The sequence below is a fragment of the Castor canadensis genome, chromosome 13 (genome assembly GCF_047511655.1).
Source record: "Castor canadensis chromosome 13, mCasCan1.hap1v2, whole genome shotgun sequence".
Lineage (NCBI taxonomy): Eukaryota > Metazoa > Chordata > Mammalia > Rodentia > Castoridae > Castor > Castor canadensis.
Window position 1 is genome coordinate 123,686,984 of NC_133398.1, and position 16,143 is coordinate 123,703,126.

The window sequence follows — 16,143 nt, forward strand, 5'->3', positions numbered from 1 at the left end:
AATAAGCAAATAAATAAGCATAAAGAAAGAAATCATCAGGTTCAAGGAAAATGATACCAGATGGAAACTTGGATCTATATGAAGGCATAAAATGTACCACATATTGTAAATGTGTAGGTAAATATAAAGACCTATATTTTTTGTAGAGAAATTCCTTAAAGGACAGCATACTGTTTAAAACACAATAATAACATAATAACATTGGGGCTTAAAACATATGTAAAACAAAATATATAGCAACAACAGCACAAAAATGATAGAGGGATAAATCAATTTATAATGTTAAAGGTTCTCATATTTTATGTAAAGTGATTCGCTACTAATTCTAAATAGACTGACAAACTACTGTAATTCCTAGAATATCTGTTAAGCAATCAATCAACAAAAATCAGCTTATGATATATAACCTATAATTGTGCTTGGCCATCAAAGTAGGCAAGAAGATCATGAATTCAAAGCCAACCTGGGATACAAAGTTCAACTACGTCTCAAAAGAAAAAAAAATCTGCACTCAAGTCATTTATCTCAGACTCTTCTTTGAAGGAACCTTAGGCTAAGATGTTATTCTAGTTCAGAAACTACATATGAAGGCCCTTAGGCTACACAAAAAAAGGAAAACTGTTTCCTGGCCAAGTGTTCTGTATTTGCTAGTTCACTTAGTGTGCTCTCAAGAACAATAACTGTGTTCAATTGGGAAGCTGGGGACCAAGTTATTCAAAACTACACAAGTTGGTCTTGGCCAGGACTACAAATACAACTTCTTCTGACTTCAATTTATCTATTTTCTTACTCTTATGCCACCTCCAGTGATATTTACCTTTAACTACAGTCATAAATGAATTTCTGGAAGTGAACAGTCATGATAAGTAGCCATCACAACTATTATGTGATGAGTGCCTACTTGTGCCAGGTAATTGTCACTCTCCAAGCTCTCATGTCTCCATTTTACTCCACTGAAAAGTGAGGTTAACTTTCCAATTTCCCTCTGCTGGAAGAAAAAAAGAAAAAGGAGAAAAATAAGACCAGAAAAAAAAAGATCACTTCCTATATCAAAATGCTTGAACAGAACCCAATAGCCACACCTGTAAGTGCATGCTAACACTGTGGCCTATGACTCATTTAAGAAGGATTTCTTCCCCTTAGCACTATTAACATTTTGAGCTGCACAATTCTTTGCAGTGGGAATTGCCCTGTGCATCCTTGGATGGACAGCGGCATTCTTGGCCTTTAGGCAAAAGCTGCCAAGAGCACCTCCCCTCATTTGTGACAATCAAAAATGTCTTCATTAGTCAGAGCTGAGACCCACTAAATTATGACATTGTGAAAAAAATACTTTGAATTGTGAAGTTGAACATAACATGTCAGGGCAAGGGTTCTTAGGAGAATGTGCAGATTCTCTAGAATTCAGTTCTGGGTCTAGGAAAAGGGTTTAAAATCAGTTCTCCCAGCTTCCTCTCCCCTACCTTTCTTCCCTCCCTTCCACTGTTTCTTCCCTGACTCCTAAGAATACTATCCACCCAATAAAACAGGAAGAGACCTTGCTCTTGAGCCATTGGGGCCCTCTTCATTCTAAATAGGCCTTTTTCAAGTTCTTTGTTAGTCTAGCCCTGATTAGCATATCATCTCCAGACTAAGAAGAAAACCTATGTAATTGGCTCTGCTTCTATACGACAAGCACATGATGTTAAGAACATCATTTCTACATTTACAAATGCAAGACATGATTGAAAGTGTTACACTCTCAATGTAGGAACAATATTCTCATAATCAAACATCCAAAGCAAATTCTATGATTATTTGTATTATCTGAGATTTCAGGCCTCCATTTCAGGGGCAGAAAATCCAAGCAGTAACATGCCAACTCATTCAACATCCTACTTTTCTCCTTCATACACAAATAGAACTATTGTTTATGCTATTTGGCCCACAATTTTGATACGAATTCTCCTAAACATTCTAAAGTTATGGATTATAGTTATTATTTAGTTAAAACTATAGAGGTAAGAAATATGACTAGTCCCCAACAGAACATAGAAGATTTTTAAGTACTTTCCTCAACCATCAATTCTTGTTATTATATACCATGCGTACAGTATAACACAAACATGATAAACAAGATTGCAAACACTGTGGGTGCATATTCTCTTAGAAATTTCACCAAATAAAATATCCTTCTACAAATCGATACTCCTATAAATAACTCCTATAAGTTCCATGATATCCCTGTGTTTTTTGAATTTATTCAAGTGTAGCTAAAATGATAACCTCAAACATGACATCAAAATTATCCTAATAATGAAATTTTTCCATATTAAGAATATTGTACATTTCTATTTATGGGCAATCTTTCTGAGCCATTTATTCTAAAGTACATATTTGAAAGATTGGGAGACAGGCACAGTGGCCCATGTCTATAATTGCAGCTACTCAGGACGCAGAGATAGGAGGATCATGATTTGAGGCCAGCAAAAAGCAAAAGTACTGGGGTCATGGTTCAAGTGGTAGAGTTCTTGCCTAGCAAACATGAGGCCCTGAGTTCAATAGCCAGGACCACCCCCACTTCCCCCACCAAAAGAAAGATTAAAAGCCACAAAGCTCTCATCTGGGCCCTCCCTTAAAAAATAAGTTTTATTAGATTCTCAACTCAATGAAAGCAAAAAACAATATGCTTTTCAATTTACAAAAATCTTATATGTGTATAGTCAATTCCAGAAATCCATAAGAATATATAATTAAATAAGATAAAGAACTGTGACTTAATAAAAAATTTAAACATAATTAATTTGTACAAAAGTTTATTAAACTATGAACCTTCATCCTTTTGTCCTAATCCCATTCTAAAACTTGGCACTAAAGTAAAAATTATTTTCATTAGCCAACTAATGGAAACTCTGTTTATAAAACTAGCAATACATGAAGACCAAAGTTCATCAAATAAATAAACATCTATATAAATGTCCATTCTAAATGGAAATTTAAATTAACTTTTGTTGTAAATGAAACGAAATTACGGAAGTAAAAATGCAAACCTTGTTGTACTATATAAAATGCACTATTTCTACCTGAATCTTCTACCAATTTCGCCATGTGTTAACTTAATGAAATATTACCAGTAATGTATACCAACCATCACCTTCTGGCCTCTGTTTGTATATGAGGATATTATATTGTGAGGTTAAAAATAGGAAATATGCAAATCAGTGTGCAGATCATAACAAACAGTAATTTCTCAATTGTATGCTTTAGGATTTGCCAAAATTGGGCCCAGTGGAGAACCACTGGCTTATAATATTTTTCACCAAAACCTTTTAATTCTGAGGTTGAAAACAAAATCAGGGTTCTCAAGGAAATGTCCACATTTTTTGCTATTCAGTTATGAGTATATAAAGGGCTTTAACATAGGACTCAACTAGAAAACCCATTTTACTTAACTGCAGCGATATTTTGTTCTATTACCTGAATAAGAAGGTATGATTTTGGGGTGCCTTCACTCAGCTTTTCTGCTGTCCTTCATTCTCTCACAGCTGCTAGTGGGTTTTTGCTTTGTTTTGTTTTGTTTTTCTGGTTTTTGGGGGGAAGTTGGCACTACTAGGGATGGAGCTCAGGATTCAGACTAGATAGGTAAGCACCCTACCACTTGAGACACACCCCCTCCTTCTACTTTTAGCTTGTTTTTCAGATAGGCTCTCACACTTACTTTTTGCCCTAGCTGGCCTTGATCCACATTCTCCTAACCGCTACCTCCCCTTGTTCCCCAGCAACTGGGATCGTGGGCTACAAAGCCCAGCTCAAGCTTCTGGGTCTTGGAAGCAGGAGAGGCCCTCTTATCTATGCCCTGAGCCCATCTTTGCTCCATCCCATGAACTGAACACTGGTCATGTCAGATTCTGCTTAACTCGCTTTACACCTGAAGCATGAATCTATGCATCTAGAAAGTCTTACATTGCTGTGGAAGATAGGAAGAAAAGAGCTTTTTCTTGCTACTTTCCTTTTTGCCTACAAGCTTATTTTCCATCAGTGTGAGACCTGCAAAGTTCCCTTGCCCATTGCCCCCATCCCTCTTGCCCTTTCCATATTGTGACTCATGACCATACTGCTACAACATTTGTATTTTTAAGAGTTTGAAACACCATGGAACAAAAACAAATATTAGTCCTTTGGCTGAACCTGTTAAGTGCTCCACATGTGTAACTTATCTGATCTTCACAGCAACTCAGAGTGAAGCAGAGTATAAAAGATGAGCCCACAGGAAGAATGGGAAGAATGCTGGTGAGCAGGAGAGCCAAGGATGGAAAGTTGACTGCTTGCATTGGAGCCTCTGTTGCCAGCAGTGGTACCAGACAGTGAAGTGCTTGGAGGGCAGAACTCATGAAGGAGGAGATGAAAGTTCCGAAGAGTTGTCTTCTTAAGAAGGGTTGATTGCTGGAGCCCAGGTCCATCACAGAGAGAGGAAGTCATTGGAAAACTGGTAAGGAAGAAGGAAGGAGGAAGGAAGATTTGCTCCCCTAGTGTCAGTTAAATGTCTGCCTGCATGGGCAAAAACAATTGTATCCCTCATTAAGAGCAAAGAGAGTTACAAAAGGGGGGAAAAGGTAACAGAAGTATTAATTCATCCCAAAATGGGAGCAAAGCAGAATATATGAATAAGTGATATATGGTGGCATATGCATATTGAAAGAAAGTCGTGACATAAGAACTTCGATTTTGGCAATTATCCTAGTATACACAAGTTCTAAGGAAAATAATGCAGAAAAATTTCAACTAGCACCAAAGTTGTAAAATTTTCCCCAAATTATATCATCATTAAATCTCATTGCAGTAGTCTCCTGTACATTGCTCTCTTCTATGTTATGTTAGTTGTTAATTCTATTGGCAATCTATTGAATAAAAAATATTCTAGACTTTATCGTTTCTTTTCCTGGTCTCCTGAAAATTTTCATCTAGCTTCATTCACATGAAAATGTCCTTAACCCAAAACAACATGAAGGAAATTAACTCTCCCATACAAACGTAGCAGGCTCAGATGCAGAGGATCCCATGAAATAGCAACTGCACACTGAAAATAAGACCGCGTTCCCAAAAGCTAAGAAGGCCTTATGATGATTTGTTATCAGCAAGTCTGAACCTGTACCTCCATGAGTACAATTTGACTGAGCTAAAGACACATGGGCATGCTGAGCAAAATACCTTACTTGTAAATGGTAAGTGTGTATTTGTGGCTTTTGATAAACTGGGATAATTAATAATGAAGTCAACACAGAACTTGGGGTAGACAGTGATCTTCTCCCTAAATGTCACTACCATCATGAACCTTTTTAGAGAGTCACCTAAGCAAAGGGACAGCACCTCTCCTCTATTCATGCACATCCTTTAATATCTTTAAAAAAAGAAAAAAAGCTGACTAAAAATATCACTTTCTTCATGAAAAGCTGTAACTAACAATGCTCATTTCTTTCCAAAACCAATTCAATTTCATATGTTTAATCTGTACTTTATTAGCATATAATATTGACTTGGTGCTGGGTGCATGTATCTCTCAGCCTGCAAATGTTCTCATTGTAAGTCAACAATGGCTTACGTACAGTGAACATTTGTTGAAAAAGTATTTTGACTTTATACCATATAAATATTATTATTTAGTGTATTAATTCACTTGTTCCTCCTACCACTAAAGGAGGCGCTGTACCAGCTACAGTTCAAAACTTTAGTAAGGAAAAGAGACAGCCAACAATGTCTCTCTCAAGCCCATCCCTCATTTTAATGTTCTCTCTGTCATCATTTCAGTGCTAACAGCAGCTGTGTCTTGTGGGAAGACAAAAGTATCATTTCAATCTTAACTCAATGAATAATCTTTGACAGTGGTAGACACTGCAGAACAGAGGGTCTTAGCCAAGGGTGATTATTCCCCACCCAGAACATAGTCAATGTCTGGAGATCGTTGGGGTTGCCACAATTGAGAAGAAGGTGCTACCAGCATCAAAAGAGTAGAAGTCAGTGAAGCTACAAAGCATTCTACAATGTATAGGACGTCCCTTCAGCCCTACAAGGAATTCCCTGACCCAAATGCCAACAGTGCCAAGGTTGAACAACCCTCTATGAGGGATGACTTGGAAATTACTACCCTATCTTGAATGGTAAGTTCTTGAGGGGTTTTGCCTTACTACAGTGAGATTCCCAGGTCAAGTTCATTACCTGGCACATAACAGGAACTCAATAAATATCTTTTACATTAATGCATATAGTGAAATAAAGTAGATATGCACATGATCTAAAAAGAATATGGAAATGAAAGGGTGTGGGAAAAGAGTACATGTAACGTGTTTTGGGCTTCAAAATATAAGACATCACATCCAATTGAGCAAAACAAACAGCAACAAAAAAGAACATGGCTAACAGTGTCTGAGGTGGAGAAAGGTGAGTATCTACGCTGACATAAGAAAATATTTTGTACTGGGCTATAGAGCTTATACCTTCCCCACATATTAAAGAGAGCCACAATAGACCATTGTTGCAAGCCTCACAGAGCTCTCCAGCCTAACATTGCTGCTCCTTATTTTATGTAGCCAGTTATAAATCATGGTCGTAAGTTAGAGAATGCTTCCAGTGCTCATGTGTGTACACACACACACACACACACACACCATTCATTCAATAAGCATTTCTTCAGTGCTGACTGCTGACAGTTACAAGTAACCTTGTCCTGAAGGCCAGCAGACCAGAAAAGGATCTGACCTTCTACAAAGCTTAACGGCTACTGGCCATGGCCCAGTGCTTAAGACAATGCTCCGAGTGGAAGGCAGGTTTGGGCTGTGACATCCTGTGATGCCATTGGTAGGCATGCATTTCCAATCTTAAAATTTTGTACGATGAATCGCACCTTGGCATAGCAGAGAATCGTAGCCTCTCATCTGAGCAGGGAAAGAGCTGATGTTACCCCACACCCCAAACCAAGCTCTCAGTACAGGACTGGAGCCAAGGTTCTGCCACTCTGATATGCTTTTGTATCCAGGGAACGGGATGGTGTTCATCTAATCATGCAGCTTAAAAGGCCCGTAGCCTAAGGGTCAGGGACCCTCTCCTGGAGTCTAACATCTGTACTTGTGAGATCTCTGTGCAAAGCCCAGTAATGCAATGAGTGGCAGGGGACAGGTTATTGCTTCTGTCTCCATGAGTTTTCCCCACAAACACTGCTCCAGCAGGCCTGGTGCATGTGCTGCTTGGCCATTTGCCCTTTATGCACAAGTACCAAGAATAAATCAGGCACTGGAGACACAGAAGTAAACAGAACAGAAAGTCCCTGCCCGCAAGCTTATATTCTCCTGGGAAGAGAGACAGCCAATAAACAGATAAGTGGATAATGTACCAAGTGGTGATCAGTAATAAAGAATAATAAAGCAGTGAAAGAAGATGCACAGGTATGTGGGGATGGGGGGGTGATGATTCCTGGCAAAGAGAGCTGAGTTCACAGGCCCTGGGCAGGAGGGTACTTGGTGTGGTTGAGGATGAGCAAAGAGGCTCTTCCTGTAATGAGAGATCAAGACCAGGGAAAAGTTACAGGAGATGAAGTCCTCTAGGCCACGACAAAGACTTTGGATTCTACTTTGAATTAGATGGCAAACTGTTAGAAGGAGCTGACTCAAATTCCAGCAAGATCCCATGTACTTTCTATGGACAAGAGACAGGGTAAGGAAAGGCATATGATGAAATGTAAAAGCAGGTGATGGCCAAGAGTTGGCTCAAATAATCTTGGCAAGGGAGTTGCTTACTCTACTTCTCTTAGAGTAGGATGGGTGGTGACAAGCATCATGAAAATTAGATTGGGAAACTATTTTATGACAGAGCTGACAGGATTTGCTAATGGATTTGATGTGAAACATGGAAGGGAGAAGTTACGAACACAATATTTTGCTGAATTTGGTTAGTTAGTTGACTACTTGGGGTTTTTTTGTGTTGTGTTGTTTAGTTTCCTTTTCTTTTGTTTCTCAAATAACTGGAAGCCATTTATTGACATAGGAAATTTTAGGATGATCAAGTGTGTGCAGGCAGAAAGAGTTCAGGTTGGGATGTGTTAAGTTTGAACTATCTCTCAGACCAAGAAAAGGTAATAAATAGAAATTTACATATATATGAGTTTGGCATTCAGTGAAGTTGTCTAGGATGAAATATAAACTTTGGGAGTCACCATCACACAGATAACATTTAAGAGCACAAATGAGATGATTTAGGAAACCATGCACAAAATGGGGTCCTGGACTTCTGTGGATCCCCAGGAATCTTTCAGAGGGTCCATATGTGCAATGGGTTTGTTATGTTTTAAAACAAGTTAATAAATTTTAATTTCTTAGTTACAATTTCTCATAAAGTATTAGAAACAGATATCAGCCACGGAAGCAATTGTTCTTCAAGATCCTCACTAATGGAAGTGGAAGTGGGGGGCGGGGGCGGAGTCGGGGGGGCAGTGCACCAGCTGTGAGCAACCAGAGCGCATACCGCGATGGTCCGGTCCGGGGTAGCCATGGGGCGACGCAGTGGCACCTTCGAGCATCTCCTAGACAAAGCCACCAGCCAGCTTCTGCTGGCGACTGACTGGGAGTCCATCCTGCAGATCTGTGACCTGATCCGTCAGGGGGACACACAAGCAAAATATGCTGTAAATTCCATCAAGAAGAAAGTCAACGATAAGAATCCACGTGGCCTTGTATGCCCCGGAGGTCATGGAGTCTGTGGTGAAGAACTGTGGCCAGACGGTCCACGATGAGGTAGCCAACAACAGACCATGGAGGAGCTGAAGGAGTTGTTGAAGAGGCAAGTAGAAGTAAATGTCCGGAACAAGAGCCTGTACCTGATCCAGGCCTGGGCACATGGCTTCCGGAACGAGCCCAAGTTCAAGGTGGTCCAGGACACCTACCAGCTCATGAAAGTGGAAGGACATGTTTTCCCAGAGTTCAAGGAAAGTGATGCCATGTTTGCTGCTGAGAGGGCTCCTGACCGGGTGGATGCTGAGGAATGTCCCCGGTGCAGAGTGCAGTTTGGGGTGGTAACCCAAAAGCACCACTGCCGGGCGTGCGGGCAGATCTGCGGCAAGTGCTCCTCTAAGCGCTCCACCATCCCCAAGTTTGGCGTCGAGAAGGAGGTGCGCGTGTGCGAGCCCTGCTATGGCAGCTGAACAAGAAAGCAGAAGGAAAGGCCACCTCCGCCACCGAGCTGCCCCCGGAGTATCTGAGCAGCCCCTCTCACAGCAGTCCCAGTTGCCGCCGGAGCGAGATGAGACAGCGCTGCAGGAGAAAGAGGAGCTGCAGTTGGCCTTGGCTCTATCGCAGTCAGAGGCCGAGGAGAAGGAGAGGCTGAGACAGAGCACCCCATGCACAGCGCACCCCAAGGTACAGCCCACACCCCTGGCATCATCAGCGCCCCCAGCCAGCAGCCTGTACTCTTCTCCTGTGAATTCATCAGCGCCTCTGGCTGAGGACATCGACCCTGAGCTTGCACGGGATCTCAATCGAAACCACTGGGAGAAAAAGCAGGAAGAGGCTCGGAAGAGCCCCACACCATCCGCACCTGTGCCCCTCACAGAGCCAGCTGCCCAGCCTGGGGAGGGGCACACAGCCCCTGCCAACCTGGTGGAGGTCCCCTCCCGGAGACAGACTCTCAGTCTATAACTCCCTCTGGTGGCCCATATAGCGAGCAGTACCAGAATGGGGAGTCAGAGGAGAGCCAGGAGCAGTTCTGAAAGCCTTGCAGAAAGCTGTCACCACCTTCGTCAACCGCGTGAAGAGTGACCACGTGCGGGGCCGCAGCATCACCAATGACTCGGCCGGCCGTGCTCTCCCTCTGCCAGTCCATTGACAGCCTGCACCCGCAGCTGCTCGAGCTCCTCAACCAGCTGGACGAGCGCAGGCTGTACTGCGAGGCACTGCAGGACAAGCTGGCACAGATCCATGACGCCAGGGCGGGCACTGAGCGCCCTGCGCGAGGAGCACCGGGAAAAGCTGCGCGGGGCAGCAGAGGAGGCTGAGCGCCAGCGTCAGCTACAGCTGGCCCAGAAGCTGGAGCTCATGCGGCAGAAGAAGCAGGAGTACCTGGAGTTTCAGAGGCAACTGGCCATCCAACGCCTGCAGGAGCAGAAGGAACGGCAGATGCGTCTGGAGCAACAGAAACAGACCGTCCAGATGCGCGCTCAGATGCCTGCCTTCCCCCTGCCCTATGCCCAGCTCCAGGCCATGCCCTCGGCTGGTGTGCTCTACCAGCCCTCAGGCCCAATGAATTTTCCTGGCACCTTCAGCCCAGCAGGCTCAGTGGAGGGCTCCCCCATGCATGGTGTCTACATGAGCCAGCCAGCCCCAGCCGCTGGCCCCTACTCCAGTATACCCAGCAACTCAGCAGATCCTAGCATGGTGAGCGCCTCCTGGGGCACAGACAGCCCCCCAGGGCCCAGGCTGCACCCACCGCTAGCCCTGCCTACTCATCGTATGAGCCCACTCCTACCCCAGGCTACCAGGTATGAAAGCAGCGCTGCATCCGTCACACCTGTGCCCTGCCCTGCCTTTTCCCCCATTGCACTTCTTCCCTTCACAGAATGTGACCTCCCAGTCCCCACAGAGTCTCCCAGCCACCTCCCAGCCACCACTGTCTGGTACCATGGGCTATATGGGGAGTCAGTCAGTGTCCATGGGCTACCAGCCTTATAACATGCAGACTCTCATGACCACCCTCCCTGGCCAGGATGCATCTTTGCCACCCCAGCAGCCCTACATCACAGGGCAGCAGCCCATGTACCAGCAGATGGCGCCCTCCGGCGGCCCTCCCCAGCAGCAGCAGCCAGTGGCCCAGCAACCACCAGTGGCAGGACCACCAGCACAGGGCAGTGAAGCCCAGCTCATCTCATTTGACTGATCCAGGGTGCAAAGCTCACTGTCCAGAGTAACACTACGATTCTTTGGAAGCCGCCTCTGTGTCTAACTAGCTTTCCCCTCCCACCTCCCTCTCCCCTTACTGCCCTGTAGTGTCCCTTCTTGTGTGAGCAGGGGGTGGGCCCTGGCCCTAGACCCCCATCCCCTGTCCTCCGACTGCTGGCTCCTGTCACAGCTCCCCGCTTTGGTTCGTGCTGACTTGTCTCTGACTACTTTCCCTAGGACTGCATCTCTGGGAGGGAAGAAGGAGGGGACAGTAAAGACCTTCTGGGGGAGCCCCAGTCCTGTGAACAGTAGCTGGCATGGGAACCCTTAGCCTGGTGCAGCTTGCACCTGTCCTAAGTAAGCTGGCTGTGGTGTCCAGGCATGGCCCTGGGTCTCTGCACAGTTAAGAGTGGAGGCTTCAGGCATCTTGAACTTCTCTGCTTGTCCGCTGTTGTCTCTCCAGTGTGGAACAGTGATAACAAAATATTTCAAAAAGTAAAAAAAAAAAAAAAAAAGATTCTCACTAATGCCTATGCATATACAAAGGTTTAAGATCAAAGAATTTGAGAATGTCTGATATAGGGAGTAAAAATAGATGGGAAAGAAAGAAAGCCTAAGAAATGAAGGTGGATAAAGAGAAACCAGCAGAGAGTTGGGGGAGCCCTCTGTGAGTTAGGAAATAACAAACAGAATATACCAGAAGTCAACAGAGAAAAGTCTTTCCAGAAAGGAGCCATTGGTATTCTAAATACTAGAAATAAGCCATACCTAAATGATTAAGATGTTAACTATTAAGTAATCTTTCCTTTGGAGCAGTGAAAGTTAAATTAATCATTTTAATAAAGTACATGTACCCACCACATAACTTCCTTTTAGATGTTAAATAAGTTACAGTCTCCTTAGATGAGTAATAGACTCCAGAATAGATGTGCCTGCTGAATTCATTCTTTGATCACAGAAAGCAGATGTCCATGTCCCTGAACCCATTGTCTCCACATGTGGGGAGTAACAAAGTCACCCTAAATCCATTGTCTCCATGTTTGGATGAAAGGTTGCCAAGGGGCTTGATCACTTATCTAGGGAAAATTTAAACCAGGTTCCTGAGCATAGACTAGAATTTGTATTTGGACGTGTAGGACGAGGTCTACCATTTTGAGCCTCTCTCTTTTCACCTCTGCATGGTGGGGAGTATGTCTTTCTCCCTTTCTATTTCTTTGTACTTTATCCAGCTTTACTAAATAAACCTTTGCTAAAGCTGGAAAAAGGTCGGCTCATAGGCTTAATCCTAAAATTCCAGCTACAGGGAGGAATAGGTAAGAGGATCACCTACAAGTTGTCCCAGACAGAAAGCTTGAGACCTTATCTGAAAAATAACTAAAATTTAAAAAGGGCTGGAGGCAGATTCAAGTGGTAGAGTGCTTGCGTAGCAAGTGCTAGGCCCTGAGTTCAAAATCCCAGTACCACCGAAAAAGAGGACAGGGAATCAGGTGCATCACATTCTGCAGAGAGACTAAATAAAATGAAAACTGACTCTTGAATTTGACAAGGTCAATATGATCTTGATATAGTAATTTTTCGGAGTGGAAAGACAAAAGCTTGACTAGAGAGAATTCAAGAGATAATGGGAGGATAGGAAATGGAGAGGGAAGTACAACAAATATTTAATGCATTTAGTTTTAAAAGGAAGTAGAAATAAAAGGTGGTATCTTGAATGGATTCAACAGCAAGAGAGTGGTGGTGTTTTTCTAGATGAGAGCTGTAATAATACATGTATATGCTGATGGAATTATCCAGAAGTGGTGGGGGAATTTAATAATGCAACAGAAAATGTTTGTCATAGAAGCCATGTTGTTCAGGAAGGTAGAGGAGATGGGATCCAGTGCATTTAAAAAGTATGGATAGTATTTTATTACAGGCTAAAAAGAAGTGGGTATGAATGCAAGATTAGTAGACATGGAATCAGAAATCTGTGGAAGATCTCTTCAAATTGTTTCTATTTTCTCAGTAAGTATAAAGTGGATGCTTGTTGGCTGAAAGTGGAGAGGTGATGGTGGACATTCAAGTGGAAAGGAGAAGGTATGAAGCAGTCACATAAGAGAGCAGGAGAGTAAACTAACTAGGAAAAGGCAGTAGGATCCCAGGGTAAGGCTAAGGGATTGATGGGCATGAATGTAACTAGCAAAAATCAATGATGACCACATATCGTGAAATCCTGATGGTTGGATTTTTTACCCACTATGGCACATATTTTATGATTCTTCACCTTTCTTTTTATTTTTTTAAGCAACCAACATCTGGCTCCAGAAAATGGATGACTGCATTTGAATTTGGTCATTTAAGCAGTAAAACTAGGTCCTTCCTCTGGAACAATTGACTTGATAAGAAATAGAACCTAAGTACTATTTACAGGTGCTCAAGGAATTCTGAGTAAGGGAAAAATGTTAATTTCCCTATTTAACTAGGACACCCCCACACATACCACCACCACCAACTCAAATGAGCATAAACACCAAAACACACAAACACGAATCCTAAATCACAGACAATTATGCCCTAGTTAAGTCTCTTGTTCTGACTTCTGGGTGCTGTGCTCTGCAGTGATGGTAATTAGAACCACAAAGGTCATATCTATATTCTCTCAGCTTCCAGCCATCCAGTTTATTACCATAATTGACAGCTTTTGCCAGAAGCACACGTGTTAAGAGCAATCTGAACGCTGTAATGCCCATGTCTCAGAGAAAGAAAATACAGTCTTTCCTCTTCTCCTGTTGTCAACTATGATTAGCTGTTAGTTTCCCATTATCACCTGGAATCTAAGCCTAATAAAAATCTTCATGTCATCATGCTAGAAGTAATCAGGACCTTTGTCAGCTTGAAACACAAACACAACCTGAAGGTCTCTTGTCACAGAAAGTCAATACAATCTCTAGACATTGACCTTGTCGAAAATGTGACCTTGTCTCTGTTAAATGCTAGTGGATGACTTTCTGATACTGTTTCTGAGAAGAACCTCTCTTTTCAAAATTAGAAAGAGCACCACTCCCGATAACCTCATCCAAAGAAAGCGCTCTGCACTTCTACTCTTCTGCACACGCAACTTTATAACACCCACTAGGAACACCAGGTGCTCAAGAAGAAGAATACTGTATGATGCTACTTCTTTGTAGTACCCGGAGAAGCCAAATTCATAGAGACAAAAAGTAGGGCTGGCAGCACTGGGAATGAGGAATTAGATAGAGTTTAATAGGTTCATAGCTTTGAACTCAGATGAAAAAAGTCTAGGGATTGATGGTACTGATGGGTACACAACAATGTGAATGTACTTAATGCCAACAAAATACGGTTATGACACTAAGTTTACATATTTTACCACAATTTTTCAAAAAGAATACCAAGCATTCGACATCTCAATCCCTGTTATTTTCTCTACTCGGTTCAGTAGAAACCACCATTTTCCTGGGATGTAGTGAGGATTTGTCACTTGTTTGGCCAACTGCCTAGCATCTCTAAAACACATTCTTTATATTGGGAGAATAGGCACTATGTAATTTTTTTCCTTCTCAAGGTAGAAGGTAGTTGATACATTTTTTCACATAACCAACACATCACAGAGGCTCCACCCCAACACACCAGTGGAGTTTTAATTTGAAATTGAGCAACCTGAGAACACAAGATAATGGCAGAATCTATTCTCTGAGTAGGGTAGCAACTTTTGTTAAAAAAAATAATAATAAAAATGGAGTTTCTGGTATTTGGGGACCTATGTCAGACATACAAGCCACAGTGGTAGAGAAATTGATGTTGCTCAGGATGAGCCATGGTGGGTTTCTGCTCTTGTGACTGGCTGCATAAATCCCAATTCCAACTCTTGCCATCCTAGAAATTACAGGGCTATGGCTATGATACCTTTTATTATAGTCCTTCTTTTAATACTCTTCACAACCCATTGATAGGATGGAAAAGCAACTTAGAGAGTTACAACTGGCCATTTTAAAAAATGAAATAGGATAGAAATGAATGTCTAAATCTTGTAGAATAAGGAAATTTTGTTTCACTTATGTACGAAAATGTATAGGTGTATGTGAAAGCCACAATGCCAAATATATTTCTTGCTGAGAATACTAGTCAAAAATTCCCTTAACAAATCCCCTTTTTACTTTATTTTGCTAGCGGGATTCTATTGTTTGCAACTAAGAACCCATGGATCCTGTTTCTAGTAAGAGGTGACCACTGGATACAGTTTCACCCTGATCTCTTTCCATCATTCTTCAAATCCTGCTGATTCATTGTCTAGTGTCGTTCAGTTAATCCCTATCTCCTGGCTCTAGAGTGTTAACTCATTCCCAGCCTACATGCCATAGGGCTACCAAAGAGCAGTTTTACATACTAAAATTCTATAATTTATATAGATATTTATGTCACAGCAATGTTATATCTAAGCTTTTCTAAAATCATCAAGTTACATAAAGCTGAAATTGGAGTCTGTGATCACCAATTGTGTGCGTATTAGTTTTCTTCTCTAATAAGGATCTTTATTCTTCCCAAGAGTGCTCTCAACTTCCCTGTGAGTGGAGTTAGGGTGGTCTATTTAGGACTATGTCCTTGTTGGGTTTTTCATTTAATAGCATTCCTAGCCAGCTTCACTGAATAGGAAATGTGTTTCTGGTTTGCATCTACAGCTAACTAGTTAGAGTAGCATGTAACTTCTATGAACATACTGCTAAGAAATAGCTGTCAAAATTTGGATCACCTAAAGAGTGAACATTCATTAATAGTCACCCTGCATTAAGCCAAGTGAGCAGAATTTTGGCCCTGGAATGGATATATTCATTCCCCTACTGAATTACTTTGTTTAAGAGTGGAACACCTTCCACATTAAAATTGCATCAGCTTTGTTTCTATTATATTAACTCATGTTTGGTTTATAATTTTTTTCTCACACCACTCTTTGGGTTATTCTGTGTTTCTTAAATCCTTACAAATTACCTTAAAAACTTCTTTGGTAAAAAACAAAGTATAAACAAACAAATTCCTTTTTCCTTTTCCTTACTATAGCACTCCCCCCACAAACACATATAAGGCTCAATTCAATGTATACCTCGATTACTGTAAAAACCTTCTGGTTGGTCACTCTTCCTCTATTTTCTCCTTTCACAAATATTGATTCCTCTTATTTAATATTGTTTTCATCACTTCACCCAGCTGCTCAAAGCTGCAGTTGCTTGGTAATGTCACTGTAGTAGATAGA

General features: G+C 42.0%; 1 pseudogene; it reads left to right on the forward strand.

The window, feature by feature from the left end:
• The first annotated feature begins 8,502 nt into the window (after positions 1-8,502).
• LOC109676194 (hepatocyte growth factor-regulated tyrosine kinase substrate-like) lies at positions 8,503-11,058 on the forward strand (annotated as a pseudogene).
• Positions 11,059-16,143: the final 5,085 nt, after the last annotated feature.